Source organism: Ornithodoros turicata, chromosome 3 (assembly GCF_037126465.1).
Source record: "Ornithodoros turicata isolate Travis chromosome 3, ASM3712646v1, whole genome shotgun sequence".
Taxonomy (NCBI): Eukaryota; Metazoa; Arthropoda; class Arachnida; order Ixodida; family Argasidae; genus Ornithodoros; species Ornithodoros turicata.
In genome coordinates this window covers 95,964,180-95,982,253 of record NC_088203.1, presented here as the reverse complement: position 1 = coordinate 95,982,253, position 18,074 = coordinate 95,964,180, and the positions used below count along the sequence as shown (strand labels likewise).

Sequence of the window (18,074 nt, the reverse complement as noted above, 5' to 3'; positions counted from 1 at the left end):
TACAAGTGCGATGATGTACATTGACGGAGTACCACACCCGGTGTAGAAGGACAAAATAAACGACCTAGAGACACGGGAGAATTGGTAATAAATTCTATTTTAAGCTCTTGTCCCCTCCCGTGTAGGGTTGCTCCGACTTTCCTTATTTGCACTCTCTCTCTCTCTCAACAACCCTCCGTCCATGTATCTTATCATCAGACCGTGTATAACGAGAACATGCTCTGACGATCGCAAGACTTCATATATTTCTACAACTAGACTGCTTACTGCAGTCGCAGTTTATTAATGGGCTGATTGGGACTTTAAAATAAATTCACTCAACAATATATTACATCATGGCGGGCTTTACTCACAACCCATCACAAAATAACAACCGCAAAGCCCATCATTAGACTTGGACTTTAGCATCACATCACAGGCCATAACTCGACGTAAACTTCACCATCATGTCATACTGCAGCGTGTCACTCAACATCACATCGCGAACATCACTCCACATCAAGAAGATCGTATCATTCTCCATGATGTGATGGTGAATGATGTCCGTGATGGCCATCATGAGTGAATTTGCCAAACTGTGGGCTTTGTCCGCAGTTATTCCGAGCTAAATGTATGTGAATATGTGCATTTGCACTGGTTGTTCCATTAGAAACTTTGGAGAAAGTTAGATATTTGCGTAATGGATCGCACTTCACTGCATCTGCATTTGAAACCCGTGCAGTGTCTAATTGCAATAATCTCTCTTTTGCGTTTCAGCAGATTTTAGGACTATACAACCTAGACCAACCACGTGGGAATCTTCGACCCCAAAATTTTATAGGATTCAGGAAGAACGCGATCGCGACTATACAAAAAAGCAGAGTTCGAGGTAACTCGTTACAAGCAACTCGTTACTGTAACTAAGTTCCTTTTTTGGTAACTTGTAACGTAACTAGGTACTTTTGCGCCGTGGTAACTTTCAGAGGAACTCGTTCCTTTATTTTGGTAACTTTGCCAAAGTAACTTAAGTTCCAAGTTACTTTTAACTCGCTTTTCACTCACGTCCACACATTTTCTTGCTTTCTCTCCGGTTCCGTCATGGCACCATTGCCAAAAAACGTGATATTCAACGAGTGACAGTATTTTATTCAGGAAGTAAGAACTGCTGCCACTGAAATAAAGCTGAACCATTGTGCTCCCACAGGGAGTAAGATGCAAAGCGTTCGAATAAACCTCTACCAGAGAAGCGTCATTATGACATATTGGTAGACACACTGAAAACGAAACTAAGCGGAAGGACGGCTGGGTTCCACGAACGGGCACTTGTTCGCTGTCTCCCATTGAAAGAAAAGTTGGATCGAGGGTCTCGTCCATTCAAGGGATCATGTCGTAATCCCCTCAAGACTGTGGCTTTCGGGCGCGACATTGTTCACCTCTAGCTTCGAGCGTAGTTCGATTCTACCAAATTTTGGCGCTGTCGAACACTATGACGCCATTTATTTACAAACAGGGAGAGGTCTATTGTTGGGCATAAAGGAAAACGATCTAAGCGTGTTGCACTCCTACGCATGCAACTCAAGGTCTAACTCAACTTCTCGGGCGCTGCACCTGCGAAATGTTATTTTGTGTCCGGAGTAACTTTGAAGTAACTTGTTCTTTTTGTTAAGTAACTCAGTAACTGCGAGTTAGATTTCATGCTGAAGAACTTCGTTATTAACTTAGTTACATTTAGCACGCGGTAACTTAACTTGTAACGAGTTCTTTTTGACGGGTAACTTCTCAATCTATGCAAAAAAGCACCCGTCTGATGACTTCTGGCAGTCTGATGATGGCATTACACGCGAGACTGGTAGGTGACCCGGGTTCTAATCCGGGCGCCGTCCCGTGAGTTTTCCCTGGGTTTTCCTCGTACGCTTCAAGACAAAATGTCGGCACAGTTCCCCGTGAAGTCGTCTCAGGACGTACGGTACCCCCTGCGATAGTCATGACGTTGCCCGCCTGAGGGTGGCCGACTATATTCGCCGATAACCGCAGGGTAAACCATGTACACGCGAGAAAAATCACCGAAAAACACAGATTCCATGAAAATATATAAACACCGAAAAACATGCGCCGAATCCGGCCTAAATTAAAGGCAGAAAGCAGAGCGGAACCCTAGTTATAGGGGACGTGATGTGACCCTCCGAATGTCGGGTACAACATAAGGTAAGGAGTACCTGCACGCATTTCATTGCTCTGAAATCAGTGCGCGCCATCAAGTCCATACTATACTATCTATGTACATACCTATACACATATACTATCTGTAAAGTACACATGCACAGATCTGAATCTTAGACGTTGACGCCATATTTGGCTGCACGGATAGAAAAGGTCACTTTCTGCCTTATTTTGATGTAGGGCCTTATGTGTCTGCCTAAAGATGTAGGGCCAATGTGAAGTCGGTCGTACTCTTCTTCACTACCACGTTTCCCATATCTCTACCCGAACATAGCTCGCAATCTTGTGGGGTCACAGTAAACGTCGCGACGACGGCCACCGCCTCTTCTGACGACGACGACGACATGTCAACGTCGACAAGTGTAATCTAATAATATAGTCTAGAATTAGACGGAAAAGAAAAAAAATATAGAGCTGTTATTTCCGACAGAGTCGAGCCTGGCTACTGCAATACTTAGAGACTGGGAAAATACATTCACTACAAAAACAGAGAAACAAAACAGTTTGAAGACTAAACTTTCCAAAATCTCGGACAAGGTTTGCTGCTCTAACATAAACTATAATCATAAGCATGTCATCGATTATTCATAATGCAATGGGGTAGAGGTGCCTCTTGATGGCGGACAATATTGTGTAACATTTAGAGACGAACAACGATGAACCTTGCTATGTCCCTACCCGTTGTTTCAAGCTTGTATTTTCGTACCACGTTTACATCTGCAGAGATGTTCCATTTTCTACGCTCGCTTTCAGGATACCTTTTCATTATATCTATGTAGCACGGTATGCAAGAGGAAAAGTGACCGTGTTCAAGTGTGTGACGATTGCTGCGATATGCGCCGGCATGAAGTGGTGGTAGTGATGGTGATGATGATAAAGAAATGAAGAAAAAAAAAGCAGAAGTAAGTCGGCAAATGCATACTCTGTATCAATCTTTGTTATCTTACTCGGAAAGGGCTGCAACGGTGTCGTTTTATTGTTTAGTGGTCTCGTGGAAATTGTCACTCAGATAGAGAAAGCAAGGCAAAGCAAAGCAAAGCAAAGATAGAAAAAGCAAAGCAAAGAGAGAGCGATAGAGGAAGAATGACGACAGGGAAGAGGCATAGACGGTTTTTTATGTGAGCTGTGATAAGCGAAAGTTTAAGTAATCTGCAGCAGGACAGCAACAACTAGAAAACTGTGCTTTCGCCTTGTTCTGCTCTAAGGTACCAAGTAAGGAAAATGCACATATGTGAGAATAAAAACACAAAAAAATAACGAAAGGAGGAAGTCTCGGGGGAGAAATAGCCGACAGCATCCACCGGCAGAAGTAACAAGCAGAAGACAGCATCCGCCGTCAGAAGAAATGAGCACAAGGTTGGTGCTTAGTGGCTCTCTATAGATAATTACACACATATATACGTCTCATGGGAATTCATCGTTCCTAGTGCTTGCTTTACTGCTACATTGTCTTTTGCTTTCCTGTTATAGAAAACCTTATCTCAAGTACACACGAAAATGTTGATAGTTGCTTCACGAGACACTAGAAATACAAGGCAGATAGACCCTAGGGGCGACTTCACCACACGACAACGAAGTCTTGCGGAGAAGGGACTTACATAGGAGATGACCTCACGGAGGTCATGGCCTGCACCACGACGGATAGTTTGCCGCATTTTCTCACACTTGTTCACAGAATAAAAGGATACGGAACTTTAAAGCTTATTAATTAATTAATTATTAATAACAGAGCCTGTTAGAACATGGTAGCCTACAGTACAGTGCGCCTTGTGCGAAAGGAACCATAGCACCACTGAAGATTAGCACAGACCAAGCTGTGACACAGCTTTTTTTTTTTTCTTGCCGGAAACCAACCCTAGGTGGATTGTCATCACCAAACGTTTATCCACGCCAATGGAGGTGATGAATATCAACTAATAGCGCGCAAGAAAAGACGTGATCCCTTCCTCTTCGCGACCGAGTTCCTTCAGTTCAGTTCAGCTCTCCCAGATTCAGTTCTCTAAGTTCTACCGCATCGTGAAAACCGTTGTCTATCCGCGTTGCTAGGAACAAACCCCCTGGACGACCTTCAGCTTCGTGTCTCATCCACAATGCTAACAAAACATACAGGGAAAGCCCACGAAGCTGTGTAGGCGTGCCTGCTATTACATCATGTTCGTCCATCTTTCATGAGATGACACAACAGGAAAGAAAACATTGGGACAAAGACGAGCAGGAAAAAAAGCGATCCCCTCAAACGGTTCAATGTTACACGGATGGAATATGAACGAGGTTTCGCCACTTCTTAGCGCTGGCACTCGCCCAAGCTGGGATTTTCTTTCGTCGATATACAGCTCAGCAACCCCGTTTCGGCACAGACAGGTTACGATTCCGATATCTAATACGTCTAACGTGATCTGATAGCGTGTACCTTTCAAAGGTATAAGTTATTCAGTAATCACGTTGCTGTCTCTCACGTCTATCGGGTCGACGATAGCTCTTTGTTTGCAACTCTCTGTAGAGTTGCGAGGTGGGCCTCATGAATGTCGCTGTTGCTAAGGGAGCTGTGAGAAAGATTATTGTTTCTTTGTTTTACCACCTACCCTGATACAGTACGATACAAGGTACCTTGTATAATCCACGAAAAAAATTTCAGTGTCCAGCACCAATTGATCACGCCGCGCAGTATGTTGTCTTTGACTAAGTTGCTTTGTTCTTTGGGGATCGCTGAGCCAGACCACTACAAGACTATCTTTATGGAGTCGCATCTGTATAGGTAGTTTATTTATTTATTTATATATTTATTTATTTACAGCACGTCAAAGGCCCCACAGGGGCATTGCATGACGGAGTGGTGAGTTCCTAGTTAGAGATAATAACAATACTACAAGTTATCAAAGCAGTTAGCGAAACACTATACGTTAGATAAGAAGACCTAGGAATATAGTAAGTAGCTTGACAATGACAAGTTGCTTGACAGGGACAGCTACGTGTTATCAAGACAGTTATCAGAACACTAGTAATTAAGATGTAATAATAATACTAAGCACAATCGATACCTTAACGACAAAGTGAACTATATGTTGTCAAAATATCACAATTTATGCAAGGATGAGTAGAACGAAAAAGATGATATGACACGCAGTTAAAAATCAACTTCTTGACCGATAAAATGAATTCATGTATACCGTACAAGTGGTAACAATGAGCTATATGATAGAGTTGCCCAGAAGATCAGTTATTCCTTGTGAGGGTCTCTAACTGCAGCTTACGTGTCGAATTTCCCCATTCATTATCATTAACTTATTTGTTGTTGTTGTTGCAGCTATGACACGGGGAAGATCATTCCAGTTTCGAATTACGCGTTGTAAAAACGATTCATGAAAGTAATGTTTAGTAGAGTTCCTCAGAAAAAGAATTGCGTTGACTCCTCCTGGACGGGTAAGGACATGGGTAGGGCTTATATTCATTCAGTATTTAACACGTTTTCCCCGTCACCGTTCGTAGACTCTTAAAACAGAATTTCACGGCATAGCACGCTCATAGCCAACCATCATCCCGAATGACACTGTATTTTCCCCTGTTGTCCACTGTCGTTGAATATGGAAGCCCAAGTGTAGCTACATACGCGAAAAGGGGCGAAGCTTGCTTCCTATTCTGTTAGCGATCGTGGCTTTTCCGACAATAGACCTCGATTGGGCAACCCTCAAGTGGGGCGGCGGACGCGTCCGGTTCACCCAGTGCTGCGGGCGACGACGTCTCTTCTCCATCCAGTTTCCTTCCCATGACAAACAGCGTCGTTTCTCCCCTTCGTCTTCGATGACCTACACTTCGACGAGAGACTGTTTGCGGAACTCACGAGACGTTGTGAGTATAGAAAGAAAAGAGGGACCAAGAAGAAGAAACGCTGCAGTCGTAATGTCCTAAATCTTGAGGCGGTGCTTTTGATTGGTAATCATAAATGAGACCCGTTGCAGTGCGGGAAGCTTTTCTGTTAACGTGTCAGATGTCACCAATCGGGCACGTGCGAAGTAGAACTCGTCCTTGTTAGTCGGTACGGGATGTAATCTGACTCCGCGACAGCGTCCAGGAGCACGATCTTCAACTTGTCGTTATCTTCTTCTCCGTCAAAAGTAGCGCATAGCTCACTAGCAATTGGCCACGTCAAGTCAGTTCGGACCGTTCGGTCAGACAGCACCTGATTCACCAGCCAGCTCCCGTGGCTCAGTGGTTAGCGTGTTCACGTCGAGACTAGGAGGTACCCGGGTTCGAATCCCGGTGCAGGCTGTGCTGCCTGGGGTTTTTCCTGGGTTTTCCTCAGACGCCTTCAGACATATGTCCTTAGAAGTCGGCCCAGGACGAACATTCCCCCGAGGCATCAGTCGTGACCCTCTGTGAGGCCGACAACGGCAGGCCCTTTCATCAGCACCACCACAACCACCACCGGCCAGTGATTCGCCACGACCTCTTGCGCCTATATACCGAAGCGGCTTTTGAGCGCGCGAACTTGAAATATAACGATAACGATCGCTATGTGAAAGTGTTCGGTTGCTTTGCGTCTTTTAAAAGGAACGGTGACGAAACGTTGTAAACTTTTCATTTCGCCAACGGTTTATGATTCTCGTATGCCAACGATAACGTTTACCAGCACAAACTTCCTATCCTTCTTCTATCCTATCTTTCTGTATCGCAATTGGCGGTTGCAGGGCCGCCGCAGCGCACACGTATTTCACGGCATTGGGGGTGGGGTGGGGGGTGGGGGGCTCTGTCGTCTCCGTATACGATACATACAGTTTCATGGCCTCAAACTGAGTCATAAGTAGGGTTCCGTATTTTCGGCTTTTATTTTTGGGCGGATTAGGCGTGTGTTCTTCGATGTTTATTGATTTCCAGGAAATCGGCGTTTTCCGATGTTTTCCCTGGTGTGTACATGACTTACCCGACAGTTATCGGCTAATAGAAATCACAATGTAATTCCCGCACGACGCTCATTCAACAAGGCGTTGCTCGCTGCGGTGGCGTTTTAGGGCTAAGGAAAGAGTAATCGGACATTTTTCACAAACCATCGTATTTCTGTGTGGTTTTCTGATCTGCATCAACAACTTTCTGGGCATGTGCTGCAGTTTATCTCTGTCAGCGTTCTTGGAATGTCCCTCTCTATTCGGTGTTTTTCGATTAAAACCGAATGAGGGTAACCCGGCGTATTTTTTTCGGCGTTTTTCGATTAAAACCGAAAACGCGGAACCCTATAGTCATATATGTAACACGGAGACCATAATACAACCGTTTGCTAGAATTTGGTAAAAAAAAAAAAAAAAGAGATGCTGGTCGCGAGGCGTCGCTATATACCTGACAAGAGGCACAAGAGAATCTGTTGAGGGTCGCTTTATTGCGGTGATGGAACTTGGTTCGACACCTGATTTGAATAGCATTATGTAGTCGACCCCGTGTAAGGTCCTGTCGTATATCTCCTTGCAGTGACCTCGGATAAAAGCACAATAAAAACTTTCAAAAAATATGCTGTTGTGTACATTACTTCCCATGATCATCAACGTACGAGAGGTACTGAATCCCCGAGAGCAGATTGTACAACTTGCAAGTCTTACGACCGAGTAGTTGTCTCTGAATAAGTGGCTGTAAGCCTTTATTTTCTTTATTCGGAAGTCACGACTTACGAACAATTGTACGCGAATGGGCTATAACCTCTCGTTCACCTGTATCACACTCAATGACCCCCCTCTGGTGCGAGTCCTTAAGAGTAGCATAATAGAAAATAATGAGTGTTTCCATTCTCATGACTCCGTCCGTGGGTCGGAGGGCGCAAAGGGCAGACGACGCAAACGGAGTTCAATTGGGCAACCCTTTGTAGGACGGCTTCAGAACAGGACGCTCAGGTTTTGGAAGCGATCTCTTTTTCTCTGGGTCAGATTCTCAGTACTCTCATCATCAATTCTCTTACGAGGTCGGTCCTAAGATTACCCGTCTAATAAATCCTGCTGAACCGCTTCAGCAGCCTCGGCTAGACATGACGTCAGAAACGTGAATTACTGCGAGAAAAAAAAGTTGGTAAAGAGAAATGTGGTATCTAGTAACTGCATTAGGTATTTTGAAGTAAGTGCCTTTAAAGCCTGTACGCTTAAAACAGATCGAGGTAGTGGTCGTGGACGTGGTCGTGGACGTGGTCGTAGACGAGATCGGCTTGCCGTAGTTGGCCTCACTCGTCTGGGCAGCGTCACGATTGTAGCCAGATGATATATGATATGATTAGATAACGGAGGTCGAAATGACGACTATCGAAAGTTAATATGTAGGCCGGTCACTGCCAGTATTGGTGAGAAGTCTGAGCAAAGAAACTCTGTCTCACAGTCTTTTGGCGAGTCCAGATGGAGAAAGCAGACTATGGGCTGCGACTTTTTGAGTGTCTTTCCGTGAAAAAGCCTCTGGGATGAAAAGAACATCATCCAGTGTACAAGGTACTGCAGTACATATATGTACTGCGACGAAGCAGGGGGTGCTCGATAGTCTCGGTCCATCTAATTTTTTCTTAAAACCAACCAAGTTTCGGTCTGCTGACAGTGTCTGCGATTTGCAACTTCACCACATAGCACGCTGAAGGCCAACCGTTATAGAGAATTATAGCCAGACGGCAAACTTAAGGCCGTAAACGGAACGGCCGTAACTTCACCGGTAGCCGGCCCAACCAACGTCTCACCGCATAATTAGCCCTACGACATCGTTCTCTCCTCTGATTTGTTGAAAACGGGAGGCGCACTCCTTTTTGTGAAAATTATGCAGTGAGATGATGGTTGTGCTACCGGTGAAGTTACAGTCGTTCCATTTACGGCCTTAAGTTTGCCGTCTGACTGGGCTATTATACCTTTGTCGCCCGTCATTTTTGGAAAGTGTGGGGCGTACGCCTTTTTAGTGATAATTAACATAACTACATAAGTGTCACAAGAAGGCTTACGCCTATCGTTTTCAATAAATCAGCGGAGATAACGATGCCATTCGGGAATCGGGATTGTAGTTGGCTAGCTACGTGCTATGCGGTGAAGCTCTGTTTAAAGGCAGGTACCCGGGTTCGAATCCCGGTGCCGGCTGTGCTGTCTGGGGTTTTTCCTGGGTTTTCTTCAGACGCTTTCAGACATATGTCGGTACAGTTCCCTTAGAAGTCGGCCCAGGACGCTCATCCCCCCAGCGCGTCAGTCGTGACGTTGCCCATACATGGGAGGCCGACAACGGCGAGCCTTTTCACCACGACCACCACCACCATCTGTTTAAATGGTGTGGGAGCTTCCGTTTTTAGTAGGTCTCATATCGGCACCTAGATTGTTTCTTTAACAGTCAATCAACAAATTTATTAAAGCGATGGCTTTATAGGACCAACCAACACGTGACAGCCCTAGAAAGCTGCCTCAATTAATCGCGTTTTGCGCAATGCTTAAACGTTTATTTATTTATTTCGCAAGGGGAAGTAGAGGCATCACCTCATAAGTCCTATACGCTGAGGATACGATAATAATACGCGTCGCCGTGAGGTGTCAGCGCTGCTGGTTCAGTGCTTCGCGAAAATAAAATGGCTAGCTATAGATTCTTGACTCATATACAATTGAATGTACTCCGAACTTGTATCCCAGGTATGCGACCCCCTCTATTTATGAACTGATATTGGATATATTGTCAATCTGCGACCGTGGACTGCGGCCTTTGACGACAGAAAGAGAGAAATCGGAAGCGTGTGAGGAACTCTTGGCGCATCTTGTTGCAGCTGTCATGTCATTCCGGAATAGCAACAGAGAGATTCCAGCGGCAAGGGAAAAATGCACACATGTACCTAGACAGCGGCTGATGAATGGTAGCGCTGCCCAGGAATGCACAAGTTCGAGCATTGTTTTCTAAAATGGTGTATACCCTGGTTCCACTGTGCAGCCATACATCAGGGAATAAAGGACGACATACTCCTTTGACGTTGAGCACGTGATACTAAGAGGAATCCACATGGCAGAAAGGACGAAAGGAACGTGGATAAGGGTTGGTTTAAGAAGGTATAGGGTTAATAGTGCCATAGCCGATGCGTGGCGTGTGACACCTCTGCCCTCTACCATTCAGTAGTTGCACCATTGTAAGCGATACACATCTATACATGGTTGGACTTCTACCGAAGGGAACTCTCAGATTCTGCTCTTGAGAACATGAACCATAATCTTGTCTTCTTTGCAGTCCCCACTCCGGCGATTCGGTGTCACTTTTCTCCATGACAAGGATCTTCCTTCACCTTCCGTGCATTGATGATCCTTACTGCGGAATTTTACCTTTGATACCTCGGCTAATTTCTCGTTGCCTGCCTCGGCTAATTCCTCGTTATTCACGTCGTACGCCTTTGATATTTATCTGGCTTCATGGCGAGGTTATCTTATGTTGACCCTTAAGTTGTTAGACGATGATGGTGATGACAATAAGAAGAAGAACGAAAACAAAAAAGGAGAGGTAAGCGGTGCTGGGATCGGACTGGCTTCCCAGGTACCCCTACGCTAGATTAGCTAATGAGGATTAAAGAAGGAATAAAAGAAGCAAAAGCAAAGAAAGAATATCAGGGCGCTAAACTGATGTGAGTCACCGAGGGAAAACACATGCACGGCACGACACTTGCGAGAGTGACTGCGTGCATTTAAGTTGTCAGATGATTTGATTGATTGATTTGTAAAAGAAAAAAAAATGAGATGGTAGTCCCGAGCCGCTCGAGACTGGCCACTCCAGGACGCGTTATTCAGAAAAGGAAAGGAAACTAGACTTATTTAGATTACTTGTGATGATTTCGTGGGCTTTTCGGTATGAATAATATCCCTGTCACATCGATCCGCATTGAGCCAATGCTCATCGAGCTCAATGGGGATCCCGCGCTGCTACACGGACACTTTCGAGCAGGATCGAACTCCGATCCTGCTTAATCCGATCCAGTTCGTTAAACGGGATCGAGATTCTCAAGACAGCTTGAAGACTGCCATTGGCATCCTCGAAGTCAGCGAATTTGTATGGTAAACAAAACATTACATTAATTTGCAAATGTTCCTATACAAGCTAGCCCATAGAATTTCACGGTTACGGTTTTAGTCTAGGTATGAGGGGCGACTGCGGTTACTGATTTGTTTAATCTCCACCAATCTCGACACCGCGCTCCCCATAAAGACATAGTAAGTAGCACAATGCGAAAGAGGATGCGGTTATTCTTGAATTTTTAGGAACATGTTTGTCAACCACAGCGTACTGTCTCGGGGCTGTTAGCGCCTCCTGTCGACAAGCAAATCTTTCGATACGCATAGAGTTGGACCGTGTAGCAGCATCGTGCACCGAACGCTCTTGAGAAACTCGATGGGGATTGAATTCAATCCGCATTGAAAGCGCCGTGTGACAGGGGTATAAGTTTCCTGCGGTTGCCGCACATAGGTTACTGTAAAATGAATTACATAATCGGAAGAAAAGAAAGAGAAAGCAAAGAAAAGCCTACAAGAAAGGCATCACTCTTCTTCTTCTCTGTAATGAGCTGATGGCTGAAGGTGAATATAGGACTCCTCAATTTCTTCCAGCTACAGTTTCACCATCTCTCTACGTGTGTCCTCACACTACTCACAAGGAAAGCAAAAGTTACAACTGCACACGCCACAGTCAGGTGGCGACACTGCCATATATCTTGGCGATGTGATAAGCCACACGGGTGTGGTTAGCCGTAGACAGGGGAATGCAACAGAAGCGTATGCAGATCCACGCTTCATGCGGGGGCAGAGATGTTCGTGGGAGGGATCCTTCGCCCTTGAGTCGTTTGGTTGCGCACCTTCAGCTACAGGGTGTCCAGCTTAGTCATAATTCTGGGATCAAGGTCTTCGACTTCGCTCTACGTCGAAGATGGGCTATTTCTGAAACTCGTGTGGGGAGAACTTGCTTTCCAGCGGCGTGGTCGAGATAAGCCGGGAGTGCATGCATTTCGGACAATCGCTGTTTGTGTCAAATTCAGGATGTACTCGTGGGTGAAGTTCCGAGTGGTCGCCAAATACGAAAGCATGGCATAGACAAAGATTTCGCTTCTCGCACAAATTTCTGAAATTTTTGTTCGTACTTCGAGCTGAAGAACATGGGTGCAGGTAAGTGACAGGAGGAACAACAACAACAACAACAATTAAATTATGAATGATGATGACATGGGGTGTCTCGCCCCGCTTTGACTACGAGACCCTACCACAGTGCATGTGCGGTTATATGATTTGACGAGTTCCCCTGACGCACGCCCAGTCCAGTTGGACTGTGGCCTATAGAAATAAAATATGCATGTCAATGCTGCAGCATGCATTCGACAGTCTGTCGTGCCGTAAAAGCTCAGGCTATCGAGGCTTATCTTTGCTCTGATAAGGCGCTTATGAGTGCACATATGAGCGTGGTTTCCGCGAGTTCCCGATAATGAATCGACCACTTTTTATTTCTTTCACATGTTTTTTTGGTTCACTATTAAATCGTACAGCTTCCGTGCGATGTGCTTTTGCGTGACATCATTAGAGAGTTTCAGTGTGCCGTACGCTATCGCCTTTGCGTACGTAGGGGATAGCGTTGATGGTTCTGCGCACGCCCATAACAGAAAGATAGCTTCGCGCAGTGCGCAGAACAAGCAACGCTGTCCCTTACGTACGCTAAAGTGATAGCGTACGATATACTAAAACTTTCTATTGATTGTAGTTAGCCATTTTTGTTTTCCTAAGTGATCTGGAGTAGCCGGCTCACGTAATGAGTGCCTATTTCTCCACTTTTTTTTTCTTTTCTCATCAACTCAACTCAACTCTCTATTGACTCTTAGAAAAGGACACAAACAGAGTGAAGACGAACAAGACACGGCTGTGTCTGGCGTCTTGCTTTTGCTTGTGTCCTTTTGTAGCGCTTTTGGTATACGTGTGCAATACCAACAAACCGAAAGGAGCGTTTTAGTATCATTGACTCCTTTTTGTCTCTCCGTTTTTGACTCGTTCGGCGACGTGAAAATGAAAGAACAAATACAGCTTGAACCACTTTCGGCGAGCGACATCGTTACGTGGACAGACTGCACAAAAGGTTCACACCGCGGATTATCAGTTGCCTTCGCGATGTCGCGTGTGCCCGTTTACCAAAACAAACTGGTGTGCAAAGGCTGTGCGGCACTGAGCATTGTCCATGAGCTGTTGGCAGACGAACAACGTGAATGTAATTTGTGAAAGGACGAAAATAAAGCCTCGTCAAAGAGTCCCACAAACGCAAGAGCTTTCTCTCGCAACTTTCCGCCTTGAGACAATGTGCAGGAAGTTGGAAAGAGAAAAGTCCTCTTGGAGGCCTTGAGGCAATTGAGCTGTCTGCACGTACGGGGAAGTGCAGGGAAGACAAAGCTTCGGGTCTCTGCACTAATATGACGGAAGGCATCGTTATTTCTTTTTGACAGAAAAAAAGCTCGAGAACTCCTTCTAAATATAAGCGCGGTCGTTCACTCCAACCGAAGCTACATTCATGGAGTAATGATGCTACGCCCACATTACTTTACTTCAAGTACCCTCAGTGCTTGTGATTGGCATTAAAATTATCCGAGCTCATTTTCAATCCAAACAAAACGCTTAATTCGCCGTTTAATTACGAGGCATTTTTGTTTTCATGTGTAGAATTCCAGCTTAACTTTAGCAAAATTACCTCACTGCACAAAGAAAAGGGTTCAGACGTGTAACGTTAAGATCTATAAACATACTATGATTTAGGTTGTTAAACGAATGGAGCATTAGGACATCGGGTAAGTATTTCTTCCACTAAGCTTACACTCGGAGGTAACTTCAAGATGAAGAAAGGTGGTCATCATTGACTCAAATTTTATAATTATCTTATAGCTTCCCGGTAATATCTACCTACTAAGTGGAATGTTACGTAAGAACTTAGGTGAAACGGGCTGCGAACTATTATCCAGAAAGTTATCACAATGATGTGGACACCGTGTTAATAGCGTCCAAAAATCTTTATCAACCTCGCCGCTACCCTGACATGCGCGTAAAAAGTAAGAAGAATTGGTACAAAGGGAAGTTTAACATATTTAAAACCGAGGGGATTTCTTCCCCGACAAATTGAACTGATTGATCTTAGTTAGCCTCTAAGTTACCGATTTGTTTGACATCAGGTCACTATACGTTTAAATGTACTGTGTATTCTGACATTTAATTTTATCGCACAAGGCTGTACTGTGTATTATTTCACTTTTGTGTTGTGTTAGATGGATTGCATTTACAGGCTTTGACCTCGCAGTTCAGTTGGTATTTTGTGTATACATTGTTTATTGTGCATAAATAAAATCTGAATCTGAACCTGAACATGGAAGCGCTGTTCAAACGTGAGACTGACTAAAAAAGAAAAATATTGAAAATTCAACCATAGACGTCGAAATACGTATACTAATTGATGCAAGAGAGTTATGCGTCACGTGGTGTTCGTAAGGACGCAGACCTATTTTCAGTGTATTACAGTTCATTGATTTCGACTTGACGTTGACAATATGTCCACAATACTGTGCCTACTGAGCCTTACATCGCCATGTTTTCTTTCTTTTTCAAAACAACACGATACGTCGCAAGTAAAGTGCAGCGACCCCTGTGGAAGCTTTCCTTGTGCAGTCTTGCTGGGTTTGCAACGGGAAATAGTTTTCTTGTTTCTGTCTCCATACCGAGATAAGCAGAAACATAGAGGGTACGCGTGATGGCCTGTAAAGACATAACTACGCTAATCTGACGGAAGTCTTCCTCGTTAAATCTTCGTCAGGAATATGCTGAATTGCTCGTCCTAAAGTGAATGTAACGGGAAGTGTTCTTTTTACTAAAATGGAATCTTTTCCGGTCACGTTTGGTGCTGAGAGTAAAAAGCCCTATCCTGAGGCGTTGTGGGGTCACATATAATTAAGGTCTGACCTTTTCACACAGAAGTACGACTGCACTGACGGAATAATGGCTAAGGTTAAAACCGCCTTCAACTGCCATAGGTTATGTCGGGTAAACAAGGTGTGGCAAGGAGATGTTAGCTCGGGCGGACACATTGCCTCGACCACATCTCCACAATGATATCCACAGTGGCATCAAATAAGCCTTATGAGCCTTGTCAGCGGGCGCATATTTCTGCTCACAGGCTATAGCACAATGCATGATAGTATAATGAGTTTGTTGTTCGTGGGCACCTGAAGAATGAAATACCGGCAATACCTCAAATATGTAAATGTCCACACTCAGACAGCGGCTTGCCACGGGCGACGGCCATCTACAGCTTACAACCATTAATAATAATAATAAAAAGAAAGAAAGAAAGAAAGAAAGAAGAGGGGTGGTGGTGAAACTCTACTCGCAAGACATTCACGGCACAATAAACACTGCTGTTATTATGTGCATGGGCCACATGCGATCTGAAGATATACTGTGCAGACAGTGTTCATATTGCAAGATATAACTCGTGAATTTTTTTATTGGTAGTTCGCGGCTTCGCGTCGCTGCTGGACACTGATTCTAAGCGACGGGTGGCGTACTGATCAACCCCTCGATTAAATTTGCCTGCTTAAGTTTCTTCAACGCGTGCCGGAACCTCATCCCAGATTGCATAACGTATCTGAACCAGTCGTAGCGACACGCAAAATTGCTGTCATCATTTGTTGCACTCGAGACAACGGCTTTCGTACCTCGGAGCCGATAGATTCTGCATAAAAGTCTGATTATTAACTGCGTTAGCTTCCCACGTACTCTGAACAAATATGACATGACTATATACTCACTATGAGCATTCACACACTCACAAGGTGTGTCGAGCTGCGTACATAGAAGCAGTGGTGTGTGAGAAAACGTCTATTCACGAGTACTGGAGCTCACATTTTATTTATATCTCAAATCAATCAATCAATCTGAAGACAGACTCACCCGTTGAAGAGTTCACACGCCGTACCCGCACTTATCCTCACATCACGACCGTCTCAGTGTCGCCGCTACAACAATCCACACAAACAAACAAACAAACTCGCGGAGTGCCTCACGGAACCACAAAGGCTACACGCTGGACACTGCACTCTTCCGTTGCCAATTGCCACCCCGGGCGAGCTTCTGCTGCCTTCAATACCTGCGCCGGGAAAGTTAGCGGCGGCGACGAAGGAAGGAGGTAACGTCACGCTAAAAATACGTCTGCAAAGGAAGGGGCAGCAGGGAAAGGATGCGCCCGTCCGCGAAGAACGGGTGACAAAACGTGAATGCTCGCGTCCGTGCCATACGCGAAGTGGGTCGCCCCGACAGGTGGTCAAAGTGGCGTAGGATGTTACGAACGGGGACTCCCCACTGAGTGGAGAACAAAACAAATATCGTCGTCTGCTACGCGTGTCCTCGCTCGTGTGTGTGTGTGTGTGTGTGTGTGTGATGAGCAGCAAGAAACAGGCTGATGTGCCTTATAAGGTGTAGAAAGGAGGACAGGATGCTATTTTGCATGCACGCGGTTAAGTATGTTGCGTTCTAGGAACGTTGTTGGGACATGTTTTGGTCGTCTCGAGCAGTCGTGCGGTGACGGACGAGTTATAGGGTGATCATGAAAGAAGCATCAGCGACATAAGGAAGTGTGACGAAAAGAGAGAGAGGGAAGCAGGCCTTCTCATAGATTACAAAAACTTAATCACTCCGCAAAGAAGGAAAACATAATGAACATAATGAATAATAGTATTATTCATTATTCCATTTCACCGCATTACCACCATTAATGGGGTAGAGTATCGCCCCTGATGATGAAATTCCTCACTCATCATCATTAAAATAAAGTTGTTGTTGTTGAAAACATTATGCTGGAGAGATTACGGCATAGTTTTACACATTCACTCATGATGGCCATCATTCACTATCTCATCATGGATTATCATGTGATGTGATGTTGAATGATGCGCTACGATGTATATGTGATGTTGACGTTGAATGGTGGGTTGTGAAGTCGAAGTCGTATTTCGAACTTTGATGTCCAATGACGGGCTATGATGTTGACGTGATCTGATGGCTGTGGGTAAGGCCCACCATGATATGGTGTTTAATGAGTTCCTGGAAAAGTGCCGACCTATAATGATAGCCGGTCATTATCACAGCTACATCATTCCTCGTGTAACGGCAAGTGTTGATCAATTTGTAATCACTCCAGTGGCGTTATATCTGCATCTTTTGTGCGAGAAATTCTGCGGTGCGACGGAGGCTACATAAAAGAGATCGCGGACTTCATTAAAACCTACGCATTCCAAACATTAAAAAAATAAAGATGAAATGTGCATTCCGTTTGACATGTATGATCAGATAACTGATTGCGCCTTGACCAACCCTGTTTGGAGACGTGTAGGATATGACTTTAATCAGAAGCAGAGGTCGTGTTTGACGTTTCTATTTGCACCGAATAAAAAAAGCAGAAAGAAAAAAGAATGAGTAAATCTTTGGAAAACAACCGACTGTAGAAGTTTATGAGGGCCATATATACTTGGCCCCGGCGTTCTACAGGACAGAAGGAGGTGGTATATCCATCAAAGAAGCAACCGAAGGTGCAATATAGGACAACCGAAGTCACATGCCACATGCAGAGATCAGCATAATCGTGTCCAAACTGTATCCACAAAAGCTAACAAACGCCAACCTGGAGCGATACAACAGTGAGCCTCATATATTTCGGAATGCGTTTTACTCTTGATGACTGTCCTGTCGTTTCCACAGAGCTTGTTTCGTGTTGAAAGCATACTCGGCAAAGAATGTAGTGCGACACTTCCATCTTACGTCTACCTGGAATATATATCAGACCATTTACTGACGATCAATTTGTTACTGCAGCCAGAAGCCCAAATCAAGAACGTAGATTTCCGTGACGCT

The 18,074-nt window shown here is 44.7% G+C and overlaps 1 protein-coding gene across 2 annotated transcripts in view; it reads right to left on the bottom strand.

Moving 5' to 3' along the window:
* Window positions 1–18,074, bottom strand: part of LOC135388888 (uncharacterized) — a 57,069-nt gene that overhangs the window by 18,534 nt on the left and 20,461 nt on the right. The window contains exon 1 of one of the 2 annotated variants that reach the window (XM_064618754.1): window positions 16,119–16,300. The exons of the other annotated variant lie outside the window; for it this stretch is intronic. The gene's annotated coding sequence lies outside the window, so the exon portion shown is untranslated. Of the gene's footprint in view, window positions 1–16,118; window positions 16,301–18,074 lie in introns of those variants that run through there. 2 annotated transcript variants of the gene reach the window in all.